The 13,380-nt window shown below is 45.6% G+C and overlaps 1 protein-coding gene across 3 annotated transcripts in view; it reads right to left on the minus strand.

The window, feature by feature from the left end:
- klhl29 (kelch like family member 29) overlaps positions 1-13,380 on the minus strand; it is a 200,748-nt gene that overhangs the window by 149,746 nt on the left and 37,622 nt on the right. The window lies entirely within an intron of this gene.

Genomic DNA, 13,380 nt, shown 5'->3' on the forward strand with positions numbered 1-13,380 from the left:
TACTGAGGGCAGTGAGCATCCATCTCTTTCAACACCACCGGCTTAGAGTGCACGGCCAAGCTGGAGGAGAGATCAAGAGATACAGACATCAATAACAGAGACGGAGCGGCGAAGAGAAGAGCGAAAAAGAGACCGAGAGAATTAAACGGGAACAAGAGAAGGGAGACAATGTGGAGGACGAGCGACACGAGTGAGTACAGTGACAGTGATTTACAACGGAGAAGTTTGCGAGCGGACCGGGCCTTCGCTATAAAAAGCTGCCGCGGCATGCGGTTGCATCCTCGGCTGCAGAGAGTCGTGACATCACCTCCGTCGCCATGGAGATGCCCTGCACGTCTTTGATTTCACTCTGCCCGTCATTACCGCGGAGGTGCTGCAGGGCTGGACAGTATCATGACCCCCCCTGCGGAGCAACAAAGGCTCAGCATTTCAACGTCCATCCCTCCCCCCTTGCATGAACATGCATGTTTGACTTTCGCACAACCGGGCCGGTACAGGGGTCACCCTCAGACTGGAGGGCCTCAGGTTTGATCCCGCCCCAAAGCCCTTGAGCAAGAAGTTTAACCCCTACTTGCTCTAGAGACTCCAGTCTTGCTGGTTGACCCTGTACCTCTACCGGCGGGCAGGAAGAGAATTTCCATCTGGAGGCTGTGAAAAAGTATAGTGTATGAAAATAAAAAGATCCACACTGTGAGCATTAATGTAAGCACTGACCAGGCTGTAGCACTAACAGGCCGTTCAACCAAGTAGAAAATCCCACCACCAATCAAGACTCCTTGTTCCTTAGCAGCAATTATTAAAACGCTTTATTAAATGTTCTTGCAAAGTCTACTTTTAAGAGGAAATGAGTAGGAAATGACGGCTTATACTGGCCCCTTGTTAGAACTCTAAGCCTCGTCTCCTTGCAGCAGGGACTGTGCTCACGACTGGAAAGCTCACTGGTTTGAATCAGCAGATTGTCTGAGGAAACACTGGGTGAACAAATGGCACTCTGCTTTCAACAACTACCGTCAATGCACCACAGCACACGATATATACTGCACTACAACTTCCCTAATCTCCATCCTACTCGGCTGTCTTTCTGAGCTCGGCCCCATCAGAGTTCGAGGCCAGCCAGACAACAGTAACAACCTGGTTGTCGCCATACGCTCCCCGGTGACAACTTGTTGAACTCTAAACATTAGGTCAACCTTCAATATGAAAAGTAAAATGAATTACGGAGAACATATGGACAAACTGACTGATCGTGTAATTACATATAAATTCAATTTAAAAAGGATGTGACTGTTAATGAGTTCTTACGTTTTCCCCCCTGAGCAATGGCATTAAAAGGAGGATGTTCTCTGTAATGTTAACATTCGAAAACATGCAGAGGACGACTGTTCAGAGACATTTTCAGACGAGTCGGTTGTTTTGTGTACTTAGCTGGATAAACGGGGGCTGTTTATAGATTGAAGTCGAAATGGCACAGTGCAGGGAAATATCTAATAAATCAAAGAGCGATGTTTCTTTCTTAGAGAGTCAATTACATTAAAGCTGGAGCTAAACAGAGTTCAGATGTGCTGTGCACCAAATTCCCATCTCAGTCGGCTCCAATACTTTCTATCATGGTTAGTGACAGAGCCTGGAGTCAGGCGGTCCTCGCTGCCAAGTTTGCTGCATCTCTTCATTGTTTTTTTCCGACAAAGCCAAGACACACAAGCATCTGTGAAGCACGTACACGAGTCCTTTACGAAGTAGACACACACGAAAAATTCCCTTACTCCAAGTCACGCAAACACCAGTCCGAACTCAGGTGCGCGCACACACACACACACACACGAACGCACATGCAGGACAGTGCTCTCTCCCTGATTAAGCCAGGCCATCTGCTTGAGTCCCCCGTCACCACTGACGGCTGCTGCGTGTCCAGGCCAGCTCCGGGCGAGCCAGAAATCCCCCAGTGCGATCCAACAGCATATTAATCTCCTCAAATCTCAACCTTTTCAAAAGGGCAGACGCCACAGTAACCTCAGTGCAGTTGTTCAGGGCAACATCATCTCACTCTCTCAAATACATGATTCTGTCACTTCTGCCTTAGATGACATGAAAAGTGAAGGAGGGTGGGGGGGCGAGTGCATTTTCCTTTCTCCTCATATCCTTCTCTTTTCTTTCCACTTATCTCATGTCTCTGGGTGCTTTCTCTAAAAGCTATTCTCTGTCTCCGTCCGTCGTTTCATATCTGTATGAACACAGTGGCCTTTCAGAGCGCACAGTGAGTGGCGCCGCAGCCCGGGCTGGCCCAGAGGAGCGGTTGCAGCGGTATAGATTAATGGCCCAGGAGACAGCCTAGGCAAGTGGAATGAACAAATAGAGGGGCCACTGAAATGACCAAAAAGAAAAAAAAAAGGGGGAAGGAGAGGTAATGATAAGGAGAATGAGGCGTACACTAAATTGTAGGAGAGGTACCGACTGGGGGAATGTGTTCGGTCACAGTATAGTTTTATACCCCTGTCACAGTGACAGAGTGAATTAAACCTGAATGGGTCGATCCATCCAACTTGAAATTGCCAGGTTGGATGAAGGTCGGACTCTGGCCAGATTTAGTGAGCTGCCGTGTCTATTAGGGATGGACACTTTATTAGATGCGACCGTGGTTAAAATGATATCATGAACATTTACTTTGTACTTGATAGAGTAAAAACTTGAGAGAAAGAGATCTAGAGTGAGAAAACTATTTTTAAACTAGCATTTCTGTGCGTCAGCGGCAGCGTATGAAGCAACAGTTGTGACAGCACACTCATATGGATGAGGTTAAATGTTACTATACATGCAGGCACAAGAGTTCATCAATTAATTAAATGGCAGATACAGTAAGTAATTTATTAAAGATCTTGATAAGTAATTTATCATCCAAGTCAACTCATTAATAAAAGGCTAACTGTTTATAGCCATGCTAGCAGCTCTGTAAAGTACTTAGCCACAGTGGTGCTTTAAGATAATATGTTAGCATTATAACATGCTCACAATAACAGTGCTAACATGCTGACGGTAAGCGATGTTCATCATCTTAGTTTAGCATGTAGGCATGATAATACCATGTTTAGGCTATGCTTAGCGCTAGTTAGCACTAGCCATACTATATAGAGCACAGCTGAGGCTGAGTTGTCGAGACATTTCAGGCCTAACCAAGGTTATTTGGATACACTGTCATTGCTAGAGTAGCTCCACGAATATTGAGAACATTCTCTGGCAAATGTGAGTCAATTTTATTCAAATGTAAAATTAATATCTTCGGGGATTTGGACTGTTGGTTGGACAAAACAAGCAATCTGAAATGTCATCTTGGGCTCTGAGAACTTTTATTGGAGTAAATAATTAAATGATTCATTAAAAACAACCCATAGATTAACTAATAATGAAATATTCATTAGTTCAATACTCCGTGAAGTCCTTCATACATGGTTTTACAGTGTGACAGGGGTATTGGAGGGTCTTACTTCTGAATTCTCCTTGAGCACATGGAAAAATCATGTGCGTAAGACAACTGAAGAATTTTAAATGTGCCACAAACCTGTAGTGCTGCATTTTTTTGCTTGTGATTATCTGAATAAATGAATTGTACCTCAGCTACAATACACAGAACAACAGTGGGAAAGGTTTTTTTTCTTTCTTGCCCTCTCTTTGTCTCTCTTATTTTCACTCTCCAGCTCCCCTCACGCCTCCCTCCTCTTCCTTACCCATGCCTCAGCTGTACTCTCACACACAATCAGCTCCATGAGTCCGGAGCCAACGTAGATGAGAGCGAGAGAGAGAGAGAGGGAGAGCGAGAGAGAGAGAGACGGGGAAGTGGTGGAGGTTGTTGGGCAACATCACAGATAGCGGAAGTGAAGTGAAAGATAAAAGGGGGAGAGAAAGGAGAGAAGAAGAAGCGAGAGGAGGAGGGAAGGCAATGACAGAGAGGGAAAATGAGAAAGCCCATGGAGATGGAGAAAAGGTGAAACACACACACATACACATACACACACACACGTTCTTTAATCAATATTGTGGGAATGTGGCCCCATGGTAAATCACTTTCCTGGCAATAACAGAGAGCAGCCACTATCCCTCTTTTTAATATGTTGCCAGAGTGTCAGTGGGTGATACACGGCAATATATAGGGAGGGAGAAGGGAAACAGAAGACAGAAAGTGGGGGAGTCGTGGGTGTGTGTGAGAGAGTGTGTACTGGGGGAAGCTGTGATGTATAGGCCTGGACAGTTGGTCTGCACTCAGATAAAAGAGGGGAATCATGATTAGGTTGGGTAAAGTGTCCATGCTGTCCTATCCCCAGAAACACACACTCGCGCACACACACACACAAAAAAGAAAAGTCTGGCTGGTTGGAGAGCCTGTCCCTCTTCTCCCCTCTCTCTCTTTCCCACAGGCCCCTTATCGTGTGTCCTTTCTCATGAGCACTCAATGCATCAAAAGCTGCCCTCCTAAGAACAAGGATCCACTATAATATGAGAATTTCATTACAGGGGTAAAAACCATTCCTCTTTTCTTCTGGTCACATCGATTTAGGGGATATTGAAGGCCGGGGGAACTTTTCCACCTTGGCCTCACGAAATCTGTCTGCCTGTCACCGTCCAGAGAGCCACCAGATTACACGGTGCCCCGGCAGGTTGACCTTCACTTAACTATCTGACCGCAGGGCACATCATCCTCCATGTCTTTATTGACTTGATTCCATCTCGCTCAATCTCATCTTTGCCCGCTCTGTGTTTGAGACGGCTCGGCAAATGTTGTTACCGTAAACGAGAGCGGCTTCTCAATTGACTTGGGTCCCCTTTAAAGTGGTGTTAAATAAGTAATGGGGCGTCTCATCTGCTTTGGCTAGCCAGTAGCTGGATGGGTTACAGTAAAGGGAGATTAATGGATGGGCAAATGGAGATAAATGTATGAGCTAAATGGAAGCGCCAGACCGGTCTATGATGAGACCCGGTGACATATAGTGTCAATGCACAACCGGACAGCTGTCAAAGTGTATGTCGATTCCAGGTAGGGGTGCGAGATACAGGTAGAGTGATCATCCTCTTATTAATAATCAGCCTCGTTTTTAACACTCGACAGATGACACGATATGAGCAAAAATTCTAAGCCTGAACACAATTTGTAGAAGTGACAATGAAATGAGTAATGACCGTCTGGAGGAACAGTTTCACACACGAAATGGCCTGTTACTGTAGGGTCGGAAATTGAACACCCAAGACCTGGCTTCAGTTTCTTGGTCGGTACAAGCTGATGAGAAAGGCTGGATGTGTTCCGAATGTGTAGGCTGAACTCACTTACACCTAATGCAACAGTAACAAGGCTGCCTATTCGGATTAAATAAACTAAGATCTACATTAAAGCAACTAAAATACAACTTCCTGGAGGAAGGAAGTCGATTGTTGAGACTCATTGTCAAATACTGACGCTTTGGGGGTGATACTCAATTCAAGGGGTTGTTGGTCAGCCAGAAGTCATAAATAATCAATTAGCTGAATGACATTAATGGCATTGATTGTTTGACTTATCGTCGTAGCTCTACTTGAAAGATGCCTGAGATGATACGTCATTCGAGGAAAATTAGTCGGCAACTATTCCGATTAATCATTTCCGTCCTTTTGCAAACAAAAGTGTAAAAAAGCACATTGATTTACTGCTTTTTCTTTGTCATTGATGATAGTAGATGAAGTGTCTTTTAGTTTTGGACTGTTTTGTGGACAAAAGAAGCTTTTCTTGAGGATATCTGTCTGGGCTCTGGGAAACTGTGAGGAGCATTTTTCAAATGTTTTTGATGTTGAACTACAATACTCAAGGACTCAATTAAAGTAATCACTAGCTTCAGCCCTACTTTCATGAAAAAGATAACCGACATTCTCTTGTTAAAGGTTGTTATATAAGAGAATCTCTGCTTTGTACTGTCACCAGCATTTTCAAGTTATAACCTTGGACTGGGAATTATAATGGCCATTTTGTACACTTTTCTGATAAAGAATACGGCAAAGACACATGTAAGTACATGTAAGTACGCTGCTGCAAGATGGTTTGTTTAACTCAACAGCTGAGACTTGCATCGCCGCCATAAACATAAACAAAACAAAAGCACGGTCCAGCTGAAAAAGTGATGGTTCCCTAGAGACGGACACATGCTGTAGTTCACACAGAGCTGCTAATTTCTGACTTGTTGTGATATAAACAAGCAAAGCTTCAGTTCCGTCAGAGTAATTAATACTGGGCATTTGAGTCTCAGCGTACCTTTTGTTGTTGTGATCCCACCGCCACCAGGGACCTTTGTGTATAATCAAATAACTCCACCTGTATGGTCTGCGCCAGAACCCGTTTTCCTTTTGTGTAGTCAGACTTTGGGAGGGACTCCATGTACTGTACTTTGTTAATTAATGAAGTCCTTCACCGGACCTTTTATACCGAGCCTCCTACAATTCTGTCCAATCACTCCTGTTGCAAAGAGTGTGAGTAAAAAACAGCTTCTGGGGCTTAATCTTGGCACGATTGCCTTCGTTGTAAGTAATTAATGTAAATACAGGGAGCTGGCTTTCTGCATCTGACTACAGATAAAGCATCTGATGGGTTGTCACCTCGCTGACAGACCAAGGCTGCGCTCATCTCTTCTTTGTTCCTACGGTCTTACTTCATCTCTGACTGCGACGGCGCTAAAGCAAATGCAGCACAAACACCGCTCCAATCAATCCACTCAATTTCATCTTAATTAGCTGACCACAAAGAGCTGCACATTACTACTGACGTCGATGAGGCGTACACCCTCTCACAATCTCGGCTCTTTAAAGACATTTTTAATGTTGCTCGAATTTCACACAACACGTTTTAATGACATGTGGCTCTAATGATCTGTGTTAAGTCCACGCCTGACAAAACCCATGACACACGGCCAAGACGAACCATTTTGCTTCCGTTTCATCAGCATCAAATGAGAGACGGCTTATCTTCGCATTGGCGTCAAAGGAATTGCCATGGACAGCGCAGGATCTGTCATTGCTCCGATGTAAGAAGGCTTTTAACCAGCCACCTCTCATTTCCAATGCGAGATATGAACTGTTTGAACCGTGCTTTTTTTCATCTGCCACGGCTGAAATGAGAGACATGGTATAGTTCTGGCGTAATGCACAAAGCCCCTGGGTACCGTATGAGGGGGAAATGTGCTTAAATCACATGGGCTCACGGTAAAAACAGTTTGGGATTCTGTCTAACATTCCCCTTCCACTTCCTACACTGGGGCTTTGTAAAAAAATACTGAAGATAATGGATGTCTCCACGGGCACATGTTCATAAATAAAACAAGCCGAGCTACTTGCCTGGTATTAACTGCACTTTTCACGTAGAATGGGGAATCGATGCTAATGGAACACATGCAAAGCAAATGGGAGCGGCTCCGTGGCACTTTGACCTCTGGTGGCAACAAACATGGCCGTGCATGTAGAGAGGGAATTCGAAGAGAAACCTGCATCCAGAGAGGAATAAATATGTGGATAATATTCCCTGTGCTCAGCACTGTCTAGAAAAAAAAGAAAAAAAAAAGAGCTGTGAAATGTAGGATTTGATATGCTGTAAGGGTCAGCCCTGGTTTCTGTGGGAGCGGTGGAAAAGCAGATGAGCTAGAAATGGCAGTGGGGATGGAGTGAAAAACATCAGGCGCTACTATGAATTCATGCACTATGTATGGATGGACTCAGACCTGAGCTATGACAGCACCAGCATGGAAAAACATATTAAGGAGTAAAAGATACACCCGCCGCCCGTGTGGTTTGTGTGGCTGTGGAGCTAAATGTTAAGGCTGCGGGAAGACAGCTAGGTGATTTGTGTGGGAGGTCTAACGGAAGAAAGTTAAGGAAACAAAGAGGGATGAGACAGAGGAGGAAAAAAGTGGCGAGGGGTGGGGGTGGGGGTGCCTTCAGAGCAGTGCAATAATTTACAGGTATTGTAAAAGCCGGGCTGGCGGGGACGTCAGTAAAACAAAAATGCCAAACCGCTCTCTGGAGGCAGTGCGGCTTTATACATTTCTATGGACATTTTTCATCAGTGGAGAGTGGAACACTTTTTCAAGTAGTCCCCCCAGAACATTCAAGTAGGGCAAAGTGCTTTCTCTGGAGCCATTTTTTAATTGTCCTGTAAAGTTGAATTCAGAATAACAAGGAGCGCTGATGGGACCATCTGAATTTTAACGACAGTTCGCCTACAGTGATGATCCACTAATTGCGCAAGACTGTTTGCATTTAGCATCCTTTTCTGTTTAGCTGTATTCAGCTGACATTGGCTCACACTTTCCACCCCCGTACGCCTCATTCCCTCTGAAGCCCGGGCGCAGGGCGATGGGTTAGGGGGCCCGCTATTTCATGCGCTCCCTCAGGCCCCTTCACTTTGATAAAGGTTGCATACCTCCGGGCATTTTTGAGAACATTTCCCGCTCTCTCTCCTGACACTTCCACCTTGCAACCCCTGTCCCCTCTCAGCACGCCCTTTCCCTCCGGCACAGTGCAGTTTACCGACCGTGACACAGCGTGCCGGCTGGATAATCCCAGCGAGACCGAAGCGCCATTAGGAAAAGGAGGCCGCTAAAATGCCAAACCATATTACAGACACCCTCCTCCACCTCCTCGACTGGGCTCCCTCCCTGTCTCTTTCTTACAGAGGGCACCTGGTGCCGCATCTCTTCATTAATGCATGGAGGCGGGGGGAGTGTGTCACACACACACATCTTCTCATTCCCTCACACAGCCACTTATCTATGGTGAAAAGCATGACTACATTGCGGGTGCCCTCTGACAATAGAGGCCAGGGAGGGAGGGAGGGAGGGAAGGAGGTGTGTGTGGATGTGTGTGTGTGTTTGAGACCTCAAAGCAACAGTCTAGTTTGGAGCTAATCATGCTGAAGGTAATGAAGCTACCTAGAGACACTGTCAGCCTGCAAGGTTAATGGAACACCTGTATGCACGCCGTTTAAGAAGCGGGAGAGTGAGAGGCATGATCAGTGTGAATCCACAGAAGTCGACGTGTGTGTTTTTGCAGGCTCATGTGGCTTGCGCACGTGACCGTGCATGTGTACATTATTCACTGGAAGCGCCGTGAGCCTTGAGACACCGGCAGCTCAAAAGGAAAATGGTAAAAGAGATGCCGCAGAGTGCCGCCACCGCACGTATCTGTCAGAATCACAGAAGAAGAAGAAGAAGAAGAAGAAGAAGAAGAATCCCTTCCTCCTCCAACACATGAGCGCAGTTTCGAGGGAAAGAGTGGGTGTTGTGTGAATACTGTAGCATCCCTGAAGGTGAGGCGAAACAGGGAGGCGCGAAAACTTTACAAAGATATCAGGTTAACTTGTCAGAGGGAAGAAATGAAAAGGCATTTAACTTTCTGTGTGGCGGATCAATTCGGTGTCTTTGAAATGAATGGCATTTTAGAGGCATATTTCTGTAATTCTTGCACCGATCTCTAAACAAATATTCAGATCTGATCAAACAAGCCATTATGCTGACAGCTTTCAATTCCATTCAATGACAGAAGCGTCTGCAGGCAACCTTTGAGGAGGAGAAAGCAGGCAGCTAAATTATGCAAATGTCTGTCAATTTAACGAATCAGAGGCAGAGAATTAGCAGGCTGTTAGTCTCTCTTAGACCCGCAAATGCCGCTAATACAGATGAAGGGCTGGAGCCTGATTTCATTATCGCTGCTCTGAAAAAGGGAGGAAGGGGGAAAGAGAAAGGGCGAGAGAGAGAGAGGGGAGAGAGAGAGAGAGAGAGAAGGAACGAGGGGAGAAATGAGAGATCGGGAGATGGAGACAAATGTATGTGAAAACACAGGCCTCCATTCAGAGCCCTATCAACTCCAAATATCAAATTAGCCAAATGAATGGTACAAGATAAAAGAGAGCGCGGAGAGGAGAGCGAGCGAGCGAGCGAGGCAGACGGGCAAGAGAGAGAGAGGGGAGAAGCTGCGAGGGCGTGTTAAGAATGGAAGGGATCGGAGAGTATTTCAATAATCGATAGAGCGTGAAGTGAAGAGAGAGCGAGACACGGAGCGGGAGAGGGGGAGAGAGAGAGAGGAGCAGGATATCACAGTTCATTAGTCATTGCTGGTGACAACTAGAGACTGTAGCAAGAAGATTGTCACTGGGTCTTAATCAGATGAGAAACGATGGAATGCCAGTCGTTAATTCCAACAGCATTATAGCGTCTATTGTCTGCCTCTGAAGGGGCTTATCGCAATCTCTCTACCTCCGACTGCTGCTGCTCCTCCTGCTGCTACGCCAGCAAACAAGCTGCCAGCCAACTCACCAGGGAAACTCTAAAGAGCTGGGGAGAAACTAAACTCTCCTCTTTCTGCAAAGTCTCCCTTCTCTCAGACTCCGTTTCTCTCAACTCCTGTCTCCCACTGCTCCGGCTCTCGACACACACACACACACACACACACACACACACACACACACAAACCCGCACAGGAACTGAAAAACATGTAATGCTACAGTAGCCTTTGGTGCTACACGGAAGCAACTCCGAGGCAGGAACCAGGAAATCAATTCTCTCTTTTTAAGCAACCCATTAAAGGGCGCCAAGGAGAGTTAAAGCACTTGCTCAAGACATGCCATTACAGCATATTATATATTCTGTTCCAAGGCAAGCCCTAATGAACACACACCATTACACACCACTGCAGAGAAGCGACTATATGCATGCACACACACATAAGACAAGTATATATATACAGCTCCAATCCACGCATGCAGGACACTACCAGAAAATGCAAACTCATAAACACAATAAAATGTCATATTCCCCATCTTCTCCCCGCGTTCGCACAAATAAATACTGCAACATCCCCCCTTAAAGTGCACATCTCCAACCATGTTTCCCTCTCCCAGGGTCTGTTCCTGTCAGAACCGTGGCCCAATACTCTCAGTCAGCCGGCTCAGCTGGGGACGGCCTCTCCGACTCAAACAGCTTCCCTGCCTGGCTGGAAATGTGTTTACTGTATTTGTACCACTACGCTGCACTGGCTGCCTCATTCACCACAACCAAACACAAAAACTACGGCCGGTCATGCAGCTACAGTATGTGAGCATTGTGTAAATTCGCACTGCAGCTCTGTTTGAGGGTGTGTGCTGGTGTGCATCCTTCTGTGTGTCGCCACACAGGGGGTGGACGAAAAAGTTAGTGTTTACATGAGAGAGGAGCAACTTTACTGGCTTAACAAAAGGGGTGGGGGTCATGTGAGGTCGCTCGACAATTCACACTCAATCCTCCTACACAAACTTTCTTTGATCAATAACTCGAAATAACTTTATGGAAATATTTTCGGGCTGTTTGGACAAAGACATCTGTATTATGGTTGCTTTAAAACATGCAAAACACATGTCTCTTTATCATTGACAAATGCTGCTGACAGGCGGCGTGTTTGCAGTTCTGATTAAGCTCCGTCTGCTGTCATCATGCGTTTACATAAGCTTGTGTGCCTCCTTGCCCTGAAGTGCACTCAAGTTTATATGTCACATACTCAACATAGCTTTACATTGTGCAGTGAAATGCTGTGTCGCTGTATACAACATAGCAAATATAAAAACACATATACACAGTAAAACAGAAAAGGGTGCAATATTTTTTAATTGGCCACCTGTTGAATTTGCACTCCAAACAAATAGAGGGCAGCATATCACAAAGGTAACTGCTAACTGATGCTTACTCTTGCAGTTCCCTTCATACATCATGACCAAAGCTGTCTTTCAAGTTAGCTCAGTTAGCTGTGCAGGTAGCTAGCGGACTACCAGAGGACTGTTTGTCTTTACAACTCCAGCACAGGAGCTTTGAACCGACGCAGTTTTTTCTAGGCATGTCAGGAATGCTGCCAGGGAGCACACCTGAATGAGCATACAGTGGTGCTGAAGGTAAAGTGTGTCACAACATACTATGATAAATAATAAATAAATAATAAATAAATAAAAGAGCGGTGATACAGAGATGCCCCGGCCTACAAATCATATTCTCCAGACGTTAAGAAGGGAACATGCTTGTTTGGTAGAGACACCTGCTAAAATGACATTATTGTAATTTTTATATTTTTTTCAGTGAAAATGAAACATAAAAATGACAATTTCACGAAGGTCGTGACTCATAGCAATAGCAGAATCTGTTAATATAGAGTAAGGTAGGAAAGTCTGACAACACCAGTGAAAATACTTGTAGTTTTTCATTTATTTCTAATTTAAAACTATTTTTTTAAATAAAAGTTAAATCTTTACAAAATCTTGAATAAATGTATTTCCACTCGTGGCCTCAGACTTTCCGACCCTACTGTATGTGCATATAGCTCAGCCCTAATTGGAACCAGAACCTGAGCCGGGCGAGCGGACAACGAAATGGCTCAGCAGCCTCCAAGTGAACATGGCCGGGACAGGGACGGCACGCAGCCTCTGAGACCCACAGAGGCCAGTTTGCTGACAGGGACAACAGAGGTACTGCAGCTCAGACTGCAACTCTGGCCACAGGGGGTGAGGGGGGACATGGTGGGTTCGGGAGAGGAGAGGAGAGATGGCACATGTGGCCTCGTGTGACTTCTGTGCTTGACTGTATGCCTCTGTGTGTATATACAAAGCTCTGCAGAGCTGTGGCTGCAACTCTGTGTGAATGTCCTTTTGCGGCTTGTGTCTGCAAATGTGTGCACTCTACAGCATGTGTGAACCACTGTGATATAGTGCGACTGCTTGGGCCAAAGTGTGTGTGTGTGTGTGTGTTTGTGCATTGAGAAGTTTGTCAATGAGTGAGGGAGAGAGAGAGGGAGAGAGAGAGTGAGCGAGCTTCTGCATCAGTTATTTGTCAGCAGCGCTGGTGTTTCACTTGGCTGAAAAGACCAGTCAGGAGGGACCAAAGTACCTCCTCCCTTATGACACACTTTTCTCACTGCACTCTAACTGACCTCACACCACAAAACACACACACAAGGACACACACACGCTACACAGCAGAAAAAAAAGCACATGCAGATAGACAAATATGAGCACTAAAGCACACACATTTGACCAGGACACGGTATTATAAACGCAACTGTTCATGTGCACACGTGTTTGGCCACACATATAGAGAATACACACATATATACACGCCTCAGGCCATCCATATGCGCACACGCGTAAGCACACATTGCATGTATGAACGCACGAATGCACGTGGAAGCGCACAAGGATGCACAGACAGATGCGGAACACACACACACACACACAGTGTAGGTATAGTTGTGTAAGCGTTATCTAAGGATACTGCAGCTACTGTATCCAAGGAACTGAGTAGGTTTGATCTGGTTGGATTCACAGTGAGCATTAGTGTTCAGCAAACCATAATAAATGGCCACAGC

Source organism: Pagrus pagrus (assembly GCF_965226575.1).
Source record: "Pagrus pagrus genome assembly, chromosome: 16".
NCBI lineage: Eukaryota > Metazoa > Chordata > Actinopteri > Spariformes > Sparidae > Pagrus > Pagrus pagrus.